Source organism: Erinaceus europaeus, chromosome 20 (assembly GCF_950295315.1).
Source record: "Erinaceus europaeus chromosome 20, mEriEur2.1, whole genome shotgun sequence".
Classification (NCBI taxonomy): Eukaryota; Metazoa; Chordata; class Mammalia; order Eulipotyphla; family Erinaceidae; genus Erinaceus; species Erinaceus europaeus.
In genome coordinates this window covers 44693332-44707747 of record NC_080181.1, presented here as the reverse complement: position 1 = coordinate 44707747, position 14416 = coordinate 44693332, and the positions used below count along the sequence as shown (strand labels likewise).

At 42.3% G+C, this 14416-nt stretch overlaps 1 protein-coding gene across 3 annotated transcripts in view; it reads left to right on the top strand.

Moving 5' to 3' along the window:
• Positions 1 to 14416, top strand: part of ENTREP2 (endosomal transmembrane epsin interactor 2) — a 353123-nt gene that overhangs the window by 256233 nt on the left and 82474 nt on the right. The gene's annotated exons all lie outside the window — the stretch shown is intronic.

The following is a 14416-nucleotide window of genomic DNA, read 5'->3' as shown; positions in this document are numbered from 1 at the left end:
GTACACCCAGCCTTCCACGTATCTGGACTTGGCTCCTGGTAACCAACACAGGCTTCAGCCTGGGGCAGAAATGACTGTGTCAAGTCAAGTTCAGCAGGACTCCTGGTTTTTTATAGACTCCTGGTTTGCCCCTGGCTGCTGGGTAGGGGGTGTGGGCTTTGCTTCTTTATCTCAGAGACTTAATAGGGTTGCCTTGTAGAGCCAGACCTTTCCACAGCCACCATCTATTTGGCCTGTGGCTATCATTTTTGAGATGTTGGGGCAGGGAGCTGTATTATTGCATCACTTTTCTGAAGCAAGGCTGAACTGTGTTTCTCATGGCCACATAGTCCAGCCTCATGGGGGGGGGGCAGCTATTGGGGAGCTTGATGCCCCCCCCCCAGAGTTCTTTTTTTTTTTTTTTTACCTCCAGGGTTATTCCTAGAGCTCAGCATTTGCACTACGAATCCACTGCTCCTGGATTTTTTTCCTATTTTGTTGCCGTTGTTGTTGCCCTTATTGTTAGTATCACCATTGATGTCGTTGTTGTAGGTGGGAGAGGCAAACCAAAGCACCAGAGTCTTTGGTTCTATAGCATATCCCAGGTGGCTCCAGGGCTCGAACCTGGATCACACACACATGGCAAGGTAGGTGTCTTATTCAGTGAGATACCTCTCTAGGGCCAAATGTTATATACTCTTCCTGCTAGTTTGTGATTGTCTCCTTCTGTGAATATAGCACTTTTCTTCTCCTCCTCATCCTCTTCCTCCTCTTTTTTTTTTTTTTTAACCAAAGCACTGCTCAACTCTTGTTTATGGTTATGTGGGGGATTGAACCTGGGACTTTGGAGCCTCAGGCATGAGAATCTCTTTGCATACCCATTATGCTATCTACCTCTGCCCAAATCACTATTCCTTACCTGAACCTCTGCTTTGGGCACTTAGGAAGTTTCATCATACCCCTTATACAAAGTAATTTTGCACCTACTTTGTATTAACTTGCTTGATCAAAATGAGTCCCTATTTTTCAAACATTTAATGCATACTACTTTAAAGCATTTGGTGCATATTGACATACTGCTTTCTAGAAAATACTACCAGTTTATGAGCCCAACATATGAGAAAGCTCCTTTCTACACCCTTACCAGTGCTGAAAATTAATAATTTTTTTCAGCTGAATAATTTTTTTCCATGGGAATGGTGCCTTGTGTTTACATGCTTCATTCACCACTTCTGGACTGTCCTTTCAGAGAGGGGAGGAGAGAGAGAGGAAGAGACTACATTTCTACAACTTCCCCTGATACCTCTAACACTTTCAAGTGGTGTCAGGGCTTAACCCTGGCCTGAAAACATGACAAGATGCATGTTCTGTGCAGTGAGGTATCTTTACAGCCTAACTCAAGTGACTTTGAAAGGTATAAAGTGGCATCTTATTAATGTTTTCACCTGAATTTTTTGAACATTATCAAGACAACTTTCTATTTACATATAATTGCAGATATCACATATGTAATTCCATGTGCATTTATGTTCCTTCTGTGATAGAATTGGCACATTTAACTTTTTAGATTTACATATTTGGCCTGGGGAGACAACATAGTAGTTTTGCAAAAGACAATTACAGTGCTTTGGTCCCTCTCTGTATCTCTTTCCTTAAAAATAAAAATAAATTCAACTTTTAAAAAGACTTACATATTTATTTTACTGATTATTTTTGGATTTTTTTTCATTTTTCTTTCTTTCCTTTTGTTGCTCTTGTTGTTTTATTGTTGTAGTTATTATTGATGTTGTTGTTGTTGGATAGAACAGAGAGAAATGGAGAGACAAAGGGAAGACAGAGGGGGAGAGAAAGACAGACACCTACAGACCTGCTTCACCGCTTGTGAAGTGACTCCCCTGCAGGTGGGGAGCTGGGGGCTAGAATTGGGGTCCTTAGTTTGGTCCTTGCGCTTAGCACCACCTGCACTTAACCCACTGCACTACCTCCCAACTCCTTGTTTTACGGATTTTTAAAGAGCCCTTTATAAACTATGACTTTGAATTCTTTCATTTATATTGATCAGAAACAGAATTGTTATTTGCCTTTTAATATTATTTTTGACATAGAAAAGTTTTGGGGGGGCAGGTGGTGACACATCTGGCTAAGCACACATGTTTCAAAACACAAGGACACAGGTTTGAGCCCCCTAATCCCCACTTGCAAAGAGAAAGCTTTGTGAGTAGTAAAGCAGTGCTGCAGGTATCTCCCAGTCTCTCTTCCTCTCTGTCTCCCCCTTTCCTCTTGACTATCTCTATCCAGTAAATAATTAAACAGAAAAGGAAAGTTTTGTACATTCAATCCATGAACATTTTCCTTTGTGGTCTTAACTTAGAACAAAAAGAGAGAATGTCTTTCCCAAGATCATGTGGCTTCAATGATTTCCCCCTGATTATATGTAAATAAAGTCTTGGACTTTATTTGATTAATTTAGCAGCCCCTTTCCTCCAACCAGTGAGCTAATTTTCCTACAGCTATGTTCTGAGTAACCAGTATTTCCTTGCTAGTTTGAAATGCCATTGGAAGGGGCCAAGTGGTGGCGCACCTGGTTGAGCACACACACTACAATGTGCAAGGACCCAGGTTCAAGCCCCTGGTCCCCACCTGCAGGGGGACAGCTTCACAAATGGTGACACAATGCTTCAGGTGTCTCTGTCTCTCTCCCTCCCTACCACCCCCTTCCCTCTCAAATTCTAGCTATTTCTACCCAATAAATAAATAAATACATATATATATCTTTTTAAAGGCCACTGGAATCCTTTAGTGAGCACAGACAAAGCCAAAGGTCATGTATCAGACCACTGGTGGGTCAAGGAGTCAGAGGTTAGGTTTGGAAACTGGCTGGTTCCAGAGATGCTTCTGTGGGTGCAGAAGCCTGATCCAGAGTGTGGTCCTGCAGCAGAATCCCTGAACCCTAAATTTGATGGGGTACAGTTCTGCAGGAGTGAACCAGTCCAGACTTTCTTATTCTTCTTGTCTAGTTGCTCTATGGAGTTAGACAGGAATCTGATTATCTGCCCCACCAATGAGATTCAAGAGATAATTCTTCCAAATGAAGTTTGATGCTATTGGGAAAGGTGGAAGGCAGGGGAAGGCAGGCAGTGTATTTAGGGTAGTCAAAAACCACATACATGGGCCAGGAAAATAACTCAGTGTTAAAAGCATAAGACTTACATACGCAATGTCCCAAGTTCAATCCTAGCATGATTTACCATATGCCAGAGCAGGGTAGTATTGTGGCCATCTTGACCTACAAATTATTTGATCACAACTAGAAAGTTACCGTACAAGGCTTGGTCATGAGCTCAGCAACACAATTTTCTCTGAGGGTAAATTATAGGCACTTCAGGGCAGGGGGGAAGAAGTCAATTGAGTACACAGTAATTCATGGCCTTTGTTTTAAGGGGACGGAGTGGCATGTACAGAAAGGTTGCCCTGTCCGGGGAAGCCATCCTTGATTAGTTCATGAGCTCAGGAGGGACCTGCCATTGTGTCTACCTAGTAAGGGAGAGAACTTGGGGTCTACCTGCTCAGACTCCCATGGAAACAATGGCCTGGACTTCCCAGACAGTGGGCCCATTTCCCACAAGAGATGATTACCCTGTGTGTACATTAATCACTCAACAAACACTGAGCTGCTGTTCTGCCGTGCAGAGAGGACAGTGCCCAACAAGACAACACTATGCAAAGAGGTCCATAGAAATTGCTGAGTGTGTCTTTCTGTCAAAGACCAGGAAGCTCTTTTCCTCCTGTCTTCCTTTCACCCTCTCTCCCTCCTTCCCTCCCTCCCTCCCCACACAGGCTTATGGGGAGTGAACACAGGGCCTTGTAATTGTGTCATACAACTATTCCACTCGGATTTTCATTCTTTTTTAAAAATATAATATTTATTTTCCCCCTTGATTTTATTTACTTATTTTCTTTGATAGGACAGAGAAGAATTGAAAGGGAAAGGGCAAAGAGAGAAGAAGAAAGAGGGAGCCAGGCAGTGGCACATCTTGTAAAGTGAATACATTACAGTGTGCAAGGTTGTAGGTTCAAGCCCCTGGGCCCCACCTGCAGGGGAAAATTTTCACGAGTGATGAAGCAGGGTTGCAGACGTCTTTCTGTCTCTTTCCCTCTCTATCTCCCCCTCCCCTCTCAACTTCTCTTTGTCTCTATCCAATAGTAAATAAATAAATGAAATGAATAATATCAGAGAAGAGGAGAGAGGGTGTTGTTAAAATTTGTAGGCTCTTGCCGGGCACAACACCTACAGCCCTGCCTCACTGCTTGTGAAGCTTCCCAGCTGCAGATCGGAACACAGGTCCTTGTGCATGGTTATGTGTGTGTCCAACCAGATGCACCACCACCTGGCCTCTTCCAAATTTTCATTCTATATTTCTTGTGAGGGACCTCCTTTCTGCTGGATGTAGCTAGAAGCCTTCACTCAACACAGACAGGGTAGTGGGGATTCTTCTCAGTCTTCATCTCCAAGGCTAGGATAGCGGAAGCAAGAAGAGGGGCCTCTGCCCTGGGCCCTCCCTTAGCCGCAGGTCCCAAACGAATCTGTTCCCTTTATACTTGTCATGGTCTTGTAACACAAACTTTACATACAGTGTCCCAGGGGTTTCAGTTGCAGTGAGAGAAAACAGGGAAAGGTAAACCTACTCACATCTTTGCAGATGTGCTTCTGGATTTGTATATGTTTTATATGGCAGGTTTTTTTTTTTTTTAAACTACCATATTACTTTCCAGGTAAATCTGGACCAGCCCAGACCCCATGTTATCCTCCATGTGCTACTGGATTCTCAGGCAGAGATGAGGCATTGAGGTTTTAATGCAGGAAACAGTGTTTAATTAATGCTGGCATTACTGAGTCAGTGGGTTTGGAACCTCTCCCCTCTGCCCCAACTCTCACCCCCCCCAAGAAAAAAAAAGACAGCCCCCAGTATAGTTGGGCTTATCCTTTTATACAGTTACCTATTTTCCCATAGTAACTCATGGCAACAAGCTTGTCAGGTTATTTTTTTTTCTTTTCTGTATGCATAGAGTAGAATTTGTGATTTGCTTGGGTTATCAGCAGACTCTTAGGCAGAAGGAGCCACTCAGGCCACTGACCAAGGCCACTTTGATGACAGCAGTAGAAAGCCTTGTTTGTGCTGAGAGAAAGGGGAAGATTACCACCAACTGCAGCTTATTCTTCAGCTAAGATGTCACTTGATATTACTAAGTTAACCCTTGCTTCTCTGCCTCACACACACATTGGGGACTTACAGGGGGTTAAAATAGTTTTCCTGCCCTTGTTTTATTTCTGATTTAATGGGACACAAGTAGGGTGGCTATTTATCTAATGTTTGCTGCCTTTCTTCTATCCTGACTTTCTAGGCTTTATTGTGAAATCAGGAATGCAGGCCTGAGAGATAGCTCACTAGGTAGGTCATCTGCTTTGCCAGGCACGCAACCCATACTGGAGCCCCAGCACCACATGGGAGCTCACCAGCACTGGGGGAAGCTCTGTTGCTGTGGTGTTTCTCTCTCTCTCTCTCTCTCTGAAGGAAAAGCCAGCACTGGAGCAGTTCCTCCCCCCACCCCAAATCAAGAATCCATGTAAATTTTGTCATTATCTTTTTGACATTCCTGAAGGTGGCCATATGGTCGTCCTCCTTCATGTATTAATGGAGTGATTTGCATTAATGGATTTCTTGGTGCCAAGCCTCCTCTGCGTTATGAGAAGAGACCTGTTCAAGCGCACTTATTACACTGCATTTGAATTGCTTATATTTTATTTAAGCATCTGTGTCACAATTCATAACTGAGATTGATCCACAGTTTACCTTTCAGTGCTTGTCCTGTCCAGTTTTCCTACTGGAATTATGCTCACTGTTCAGATTAGATGTGGAGGCTTCTAATTTGATATATTTTCTATGACAGTTTAAATCACCTAGAAATTATCTGGGCTTGTTGCGCTGGGAATATTGATCTGACTGCTTTTGCTTTTTCACCATGGTTGGTGGGTTATTCATGTTTTCTTTCATTCCTTGGCTAAGCTTTGCTAATATATATCTTCCTAAAATTATCGATTTCATCTGGTTTTTCTAATTTAACTTTACAAGGCCACAGGTAATACTCTTTCCTGATTAAAAAAATTCAGCAGATCTATAAAGCTGGAAAGTATATTTGTGGTTGCCTAGGACTTGAGGGACTTGGGGTCGAACTGGAGTGTTGGGGGGGTCATTTCCTAAAATTAACTGACCAACTCCATCAAGACAGTAAAAATTCCAAAGAATTGTATACTTTTATAGATGAATTTGGTTTGTGAATGATAACTCAATGCTGCTGTGTTTTTGAAAGCCTTTTAATTGACTGTTAAATCTCTTATTTCCCTTATTTTTATTTTATAAAATGGAAATATTGACAAGACCATAGGGTAAGAGGGGTACAATTCAAATCCATTCACATTTGTATGTCAGAGTGTGTGTGTGTGTGTGTGTGTGTGTGTGTGGTGTCTGTCTGTCTGTCTGACCATAAGTGGGAGCTTCTTTTTAATTTTTTATTTGGAGGTTAATGGTTTACAGTACAGTTGTTGGCACATAGGTACAATTTCTCATCTTACCAAGATAGGTGTTTGCAAAACTCTCTAACCCCATATTAGGTCTGTGCAGCCTGGGAATGCCACAGGATCTAGGGATTTCATAAAAGGCATACATCTTCCTCATTGTAATATGTATATAGATGTGGGCTTGAATGTGCTCCCTAAGATTTTCAGGAGTGTGGGCGGTAGTGCAGTGGGTTAAGCTCACATGGCGCGAAGCCAAGGACTGGCATAAGAATCCCGGTTCAGGTCCCAGGCTCCTCACCTGCAGGGGGGTTCACCTCACAAGTGGTGAAGCAGGTCTGCAGGTGTTTATCTTTCTCTCCCCTTCTGCCTACTCCTCCTCTCTCCATTTCTCTCTGTTCTATCCAACAACAGTGACATCTATAACAATAATAATAACCACAACAATGATAAAACAAGGACAATAAAAGGAAAAAGATAGCTTCCAGGAACAGTAGATTTGTGGTGCAGGCACTGAGCCCCAGTGATAACCCTAGAGGCAAGAAGGAAGAAAAAAAAAAAAAGATTTGCAGAAAACATGTGCTGATGATTGTGAGCCTCTGATGGCTGGGTCTTTGGAGCACCTGCTGAGGATGGGACTCTGCACTGATGCCGCACACCTGTGCATTTCCTGCGCTCTTGGTCACTATGACTAGGAGACAGGCCCTGTTGGATCCTCTTTAACAGATCAGGAAGCCGAGGCCAGGTGACTTTTGCAAAATCCTGGAACCTGCAGGTACCAGGTTCAGCTTTCAGCCCATGCTCTTAACCAGTTATTTCGTTTTTCTTTCTAGCAATTCAGAGAGAAGTGGGAGGGGAAGGGGGACTCAAGCAGGAGAGTGTAAAGCCCCAGATTTGAGCCCCATATCATTAACATGGGGGCACCTGCAGAGAAGAAGCTTCACAATCTGGGAGTGGTCTGTGCTCTCTCTGCATCTTTCTGTGCCTCTCTCCCCCTCTAACTCTCTGTCTCTCCTGTATCTAAATAAAGGGAAAAAATTAAAAGGCTGCAGGGAGCAATGAAGCCATGTAGGCATGGGACATCAGCGGTAACTCTGGTGACAAAATAATGATACTAATAAAAATAGAAAAAGATACTAGGGAAAGATAGAAACAATATGGGGGTATGGATTGATCTGCCAATGTCCTTGTACAGTAGAGAAGCAATTATAGAAGCCAGACCTCCCACCTGTTGCACCCCATAAAGAATTTTTGGTCCAGTGGTCTGGGAGGTAGTGCAGTGGATAAAGCATTGGACTCTCAAGCATGAGGTCCTAAGTTCAATCCCTGGCAACACATGTACCAGAGTGATGTCTGGTTCTTCCTCTAGTCCTATCTTTCTCATTAATAAATAAATAAAATATTTTTTCCCTCCAGGGTTATTGCTGGGCTTGGTGCCTGCACCATGAATCCACCGCTGCTCGAGGCCATTTTCCCCCTTTTTGTTGCCCTTGTTGTTGTAGCCTCGTTGTGGTTATTATTATTGCTGTTGTGTGTTGTTGGATAGGACAGAGAGAAATGGAGAGAAGAGGGGAAGACAGAGAGGGGGAGAGAAAGACAGACACCTGCAGACCTACTTCACTGCCTGTGAAGCGACTCCCCTGCAGGTGGGGAGCTGGGGGCTTGAACCGGGATCCCCATGCGGGTCCCTGCGCTTTGCGCCACATGCGCCCAACCCACTGCGCCACCGCCCGACCCCCTATAAAATATTTTTTGAAAAAAGAATTTTGCTCCATATTCTCAGAGGAGTTAGGGGAAGATGATCAGAGAGTTCTCAACTTCAATTTCATTAGGACTCAGAAAGAGAAGAGGAAAAAAAAAAGTGAAGTTTCAAGAAGGCAGGACTACAGAAAAAAAGGGGCAAATATATATAACAGATGTAGAAATAATAGTCAACTCATATCTGTGATCTGGAAAGAACTACTGCAGTTTCTACAGAACTCTGGTGGTAAAAGGTGTCGAACTATACCCCTATTAGATATTTTTGTAAATCACTCATAAATTTTTTAAAAGAACAATATAAGTAAGGTAATGTTTAAAAATGAAAGAAAAGTGGGGAAGAAGCACTAGACAGTAGAAGGGGAAATCTCTCGTTTATTTGGGGTCTGAATAATTTTTTGTTTAAAATTATTAATGTTACAAATTATAATGATCTGGGTTCAAGCCCCCAGTCCCCACTTGCTGGGGGAAAGCTTCATGAAGCAGTGAAGCAGTGCTACAAGTCTCTCTCTTTTCCCTTTTCTGTCTCCCTCCTCCCTCTCAATTTCTCTCTGTCTCAATCCCAAAATAATAAATAGATAAATATGTTAAATTACTACTGATTTAATATTGGTTTACAGAATTGTAAGTTTTCAGATGTAGAATTTCACACCTATATACACATGTCTGTGAACACAACATACCCACCACTAAAGTTCCTGTCCCTCTTCCCTCTGATAATAACTATCAGAGTTCTCATAGAATCTAGGAGACATTTTGATTAATATATATGTGTGTGTATATACATATATTACAAAGTATATATATATATATTTTTTTTTTTTGCAAATAACTACCTTTGATCTAGATCACCAATATTTCACATGTAAGTGAAGCGTTTCCATCCAGTACTTGTCTTTGACCTCCCTACACAGTCCATCGTTGACTATAAGGTGGAAATTCTCCTGTGAATAGGACTCGAGCAAACCTAAAGCAGAGTGCATCTGTCATAACAAAAGGAGTTAAAAACTGGACCAACTGTTACCCAGAAGTGGGAGCCTTCCTGTCCAGACCCAGCAACCATGTGACTGGGAGAAGTGTCTTTCTCTAAAAGTAAACAATAGCATGACTGAAGTTCCACTCACCGTGGTCAAGCCAGTATTTTTCTGCCCCTCCATCCTCTTTAATTAGATGCATCACACTGCAGGGCCAGAGCGATTTATCCTTGTCAGCAGGAAGGCCTGCCTGCCCCAGACCCTGCTGGGCCTGTGATGTGCACGGTAATTGGACATTTCTCTAGGCTCTGCCCAGGTCCCTGGCTTGGCCCTTCATCCCGCAGGATGAAAAACGCCAAGCTGCCATTTTGATGGAAAGCAGAAGCCACCAGCACCTTCTTCATATTGTCTGTCTATACTTGTGATTGGTGAGCTGGGTCTCAGCCTCTCCTCTGAGTCTTCCTGCTGGGTATGATGCATAATGTCTGGCAGGTGAAGCCAGAGGGCTGCTGTTTTCAGGAAGATAATTAGCCAAAGACTTTGCTGGGGGAGCCAGTGGAACAGCTGATGAAAGAAAATCGTCAAAGGCAGGCTAGACGTGGGACTTGCAATGTCCTGGTTTCTAGGATCACAGAGGAGATGTGAGGACAGTCAGAGTTTTGTTGGCAGACTGTGAGTCCCCTCACCCCCACAATGGTGTGCAAAATACCTTTCTGAAGCAGGAGCGTTCTGGGGCAGGCTTGGGAAAGCACTGGTTTGGGAGAGTGACTGATAAATGACTAGATTCAGCCATTATTAAAAATCAAGTTATGGGCTGGGGAGATAACATAATGATTATGCAAAAGGACTTTCATTCCTGAGGCACCAAAGGTCCCAGGATCAGTCCCTCAACACTAACATAAGCCAGAGCTGAGCAGTGCTCTGGTAAAAAAAAAAAAAAAAAAAAAAAAAAAAAAAAGTAAAAATAAATAAAAAGCAAGTTAGTTATGATTTGCAAGATGCAAGTTGGATCCTAGCCTTCACTGTACTGAAGGTAGTTTTTGTGCTGTGGTGTCTTTCTGTCTCTCAGTCTTTCTTTGTCTCTATCTGTTGGAATAAGTTGGCCTGCAACATTGATGACATTAAAAATGATATTTATAAATTACAACAAAATATGCTATATAGAAAACAAAGTCTTTTAATATAAAATTTAATATTAAAAACAATACTTTTTTTTTTTACCACTAGGAGATTGCAGAGACTTCATACTTTTGTAATTCCACCCCTCCTGGTGGACTCCTTTATTAAAAGATAGTGAGAGAGAAGGATAGAGAGACAACAGCATCACTCCACCATTTGTGAAGCTTATTCCCCCAAGCAGATGCTCCCATGTAAGTGGGGCTGGAGCCCATATCCTTGCACATGGTTAAGAGTACACTCTACCACCAAGAGCTACTCCCAACCCCAGGCTTCCTGCCCCACACTTCCTTTTTATGAAAAATGGATTTTATTATTTGCACCATCCTGATGTGATTTGTATCTATTATATCTTCACTTGTGTTAAAAAATATATTAAAAAAAAAAACACCTTAGCACCAAAAAGGAAAGGGGAAGAAAGAAGGAAGAGAGGGAGAGAAAATAGTTTTCTTCCTTGAAGGTACCACACTCTTCTCTAATGTTATTTTTGGAGTCCTGACCAAAGAATTGACCAGAGTTTCATAAACCACCATTCCCACAATTCACCAGGATGTTGGACCATTGACTTGTCTTGTATTTAGTGCTCCTAAACAATGAGGTTAGGCCTCGCATGGTAAATGCAACTTTCTCTGCAGTATGACTTCTCGTGTATTTTTCAAACACTTGGGAAAATCATCAAGGCCCTTACCTACCTTGTCCAGAGTCATGCTCTCAACACTTGATCGGTCATGGCTAACTTGAGAAGCAGTGATGTAGTTAATTCAAAACAATAAATTAGTCCCAAATTTAATTGCTTTAAGTAGCAAATTATATTTTACAGTTTATAGTTGAGCTGCTTTTGCAGACTCTTGTTATTCAAGGCGATATGTCTTTATCTACTTCTCATTCCATCCCTGACCCTAGCCCCTTCTCAAGTTGTTACAAAGCAGTTTTTCAGGGAGAAAGAAAATAAATTAGACTGTTTGGTTTAAAGCTGGGATAGACCTGGTTGTTAAGTGATATTCCAAAGCTCATTCAGATTTAGAACCATGCCATGCAGGAGGGGGTGGAGAAAGGAGCAAATTGCAGATCAGCTTCTGTTTGTTCCTTCTGCATCCACACATTTCATGGTGGATAAAGATGGAGAAAGCTGAGGACTGGAATAGAGTGAATATAGAATTATAGATCAAGAATGGAATGTAGAAATTGTCTTTGGGGTAGATAGAATAATTTACACAAAAGAGTTTCATGCCTGAGGTTCTGAGGTCATGGGTTCATTCCCTCACACCACCATAAGCCTGAGCTGAGCGGTGCTCTTGTTAAAAAATAATGTTTTTGGCTAAGCCTCCTATATTTCTAAATGGGCAATTTGCTGTGATGAAATAGGAGGAACTCCGGCACTGTGTACACACACACATGTGTGCACACACACATAGGACACTACACTCTAAAATCTTGTAATATTGTAAACCATTGTTAAATCATTAAAAATTAATTGTAAGGTCCTCGCCTGCTGGGAGCAAACTTCACAATTGGTGAAGCAGGGCTGCATCTCTCTCTCTCTCTCTCTCTCTCTCCTCTATCTCTCCCTTCTCAGTTTCTCTCTCTTTCCTATCAAATGTAAGGAAAGTAAAGCACAAATAAAACATGAACTGTAAGGATTTGGTGGTGATGCACTCAGTTGAGGGCACAGATGCAAGGACCCAAGTTCAAGCCTTCAGTCTCCTACTGCGGGTGGGAGGGGGACTTCGTAGTGAAGCAGTGCTTCTGGTGTCTCTTTCTCTCTCCCTATCTCCCTCTTGCCTTTGGATTTCTCTCTGCCCAATATGTAAGTAAATAAATAACAAAAAATGTCTATGTATTGTACTATCATGCGATAAGCGCTGTTTCTAGTAAAACTCTTCTGTTGCATAAAAAAATACAGAAATGGGCAAGGATAGCACATCTGTCTCTATCAGTCAGATAACATACATAACTCAGAGTCACCACAAACCCAGTCTATCATATCTGAAGATTGTCCTCTCGAGAACCCTGTGGAAGCAGATCCAAAGGCTTGTTTTGCAGACAGTGCTGCTAGAGAAACATTACCCACAGATGCTTTGCTTCTAGCATGGACACAAAGGGAAGGTTGGGGTTGCTAAAACAGATGTTTAAATTACAGCTGAGTTCTTTACAGAGATAGCTGTAGGTTCACAGAAGGTGGTAGGGAACGAATGGAGAAGTGTTTTCTGGGTTCCCCAAAGTGGGAGCAGTGCTACAAACACAGTATTGACATCTCTACAAACCAATACACCTAACTCACTGTCAGTTGTGTTCTTTATTGGGTGGGGGGCATGGAGAGAGGGAAATGGAGAAAGTGTGTGTGACATTCTGTGCAATTCTGTCAGCAGTGTAGGTTCACGTACCCACCACCACTGTCAAGATACAGACTTATTTCAACACCATCAGGATTCCCCATGTCCACCTTTTTATGACCAAACACACACCCTTTCCTCCCTCCTTAACTTCTGGCAAGTACTAATCGTTTTTGCCAAGTCTCTAATTTTATCTCCAAAATGCCTTTTCAGGTGCTTCATTACCACTATAGATCTCCTTTGTTGAAACGACTATTAATATGTTTTACTTATTTTTAATTGGCTTGTCTGTTTGCTATTGTGTTGAGAGTCCATTATATATTCCCCTTGGGCAGATATATATCATGCATTTCTATCCTCCTGTTTGTAATTTATCTTTTCAACATTTCCAGTAAACTTTCAGAGAAGAAAATATTTTTAATTTTGATGTCCAGTTTATCATCTTTTTCCTTTTTTAAAAGAATGTTTTGTTGATTTATTCATTTATTGGTTAGAGACAGAAACTGAGATAGATAAGGAAGATAGGGAGCAAGAAAGATAGACACCCACTACCAGTTTTAGCCTCCCAGAGTAGGGTGGGCAGAGTGTGCTTGTTCTATTCTCTGTCCCCTCTGGACCACAGGTGCCATCTAACCAGGGGTTTACCTTGGGTGCACCTGTGCTTTCTATGGAGTGAGCCACCCCCCCAGCCCATGTTAGTGTTTGAAACAGTTGTAGGTTATTATTTTGTTCTAGACAGAGACAGAAATGTAGAAAGAGAAAGAGAGAGAGAGAGAGAGAGAGAGAGAGAGAGAGAGAGAGAGAGAGAAGCCACAGCACTGAAGCTTCTTCTCCCAATGCAGTAGTGGCCGGACTTGAACCCAGGTCACATTCAAGGCAAAGCAGCTGTCTATCCAAGTGAGCTATTTTGCTGGCCTAGTCATGTTATTATTTTTATGAGCTGGCTTTTAATTTATCACTGTCATGGGCCACAACTGAGACTCTCAGGGGCCCAGTCTAAAGGAGGACCCTCATTCTAGGACTCCATCTGAAAGCCTGTTAAGAGTTTTCTCTTGAGTCGTACAGCTGTATTTATTACTGACACTCTTAATCGCCAAATTGAAGGCATCCTGTAACCAAGCCAACACCAATTATGGAGCCACAGCCCTTAGAAGAGCTGGCAGTAACCAGGGCAACCCTTATTTAGCTTCATCAGGATGAATAAGTTATGAGGGGACACGGCTCAGGCTGCAGCCAGTGAAAACGCCTGGCTTTCAAGGTCAAGGGACACTTAGCAGAAAGCACACAGCCCACTCACTGGAGGGCTTGCCTATTGTCTCCTTCATCCTTCTCATCGTTGCCACAAGCTTTTGCATCCCACTAATCTCCACCCAAGAAAAGTTACAGGCTCTTGGGTGCAGAAGAAATTTAGCATTTGACTGTTTTGCTGTGGCTTGTCATGATTACAGAGAGTCCACCTCAAAGTCACATAGCTCTGTTTTGTTCATCTGAGTCTGAGTCTGCTGTCATCATGGCTAAACAGATTTCATGGCCAAAGCAGCAATTTGAAAGGAAATTCCAAACCCCAAACATTCTCTGCAAAGTCAACAGTATTAGGTTTAAACTAAATCAATACTGGCCTA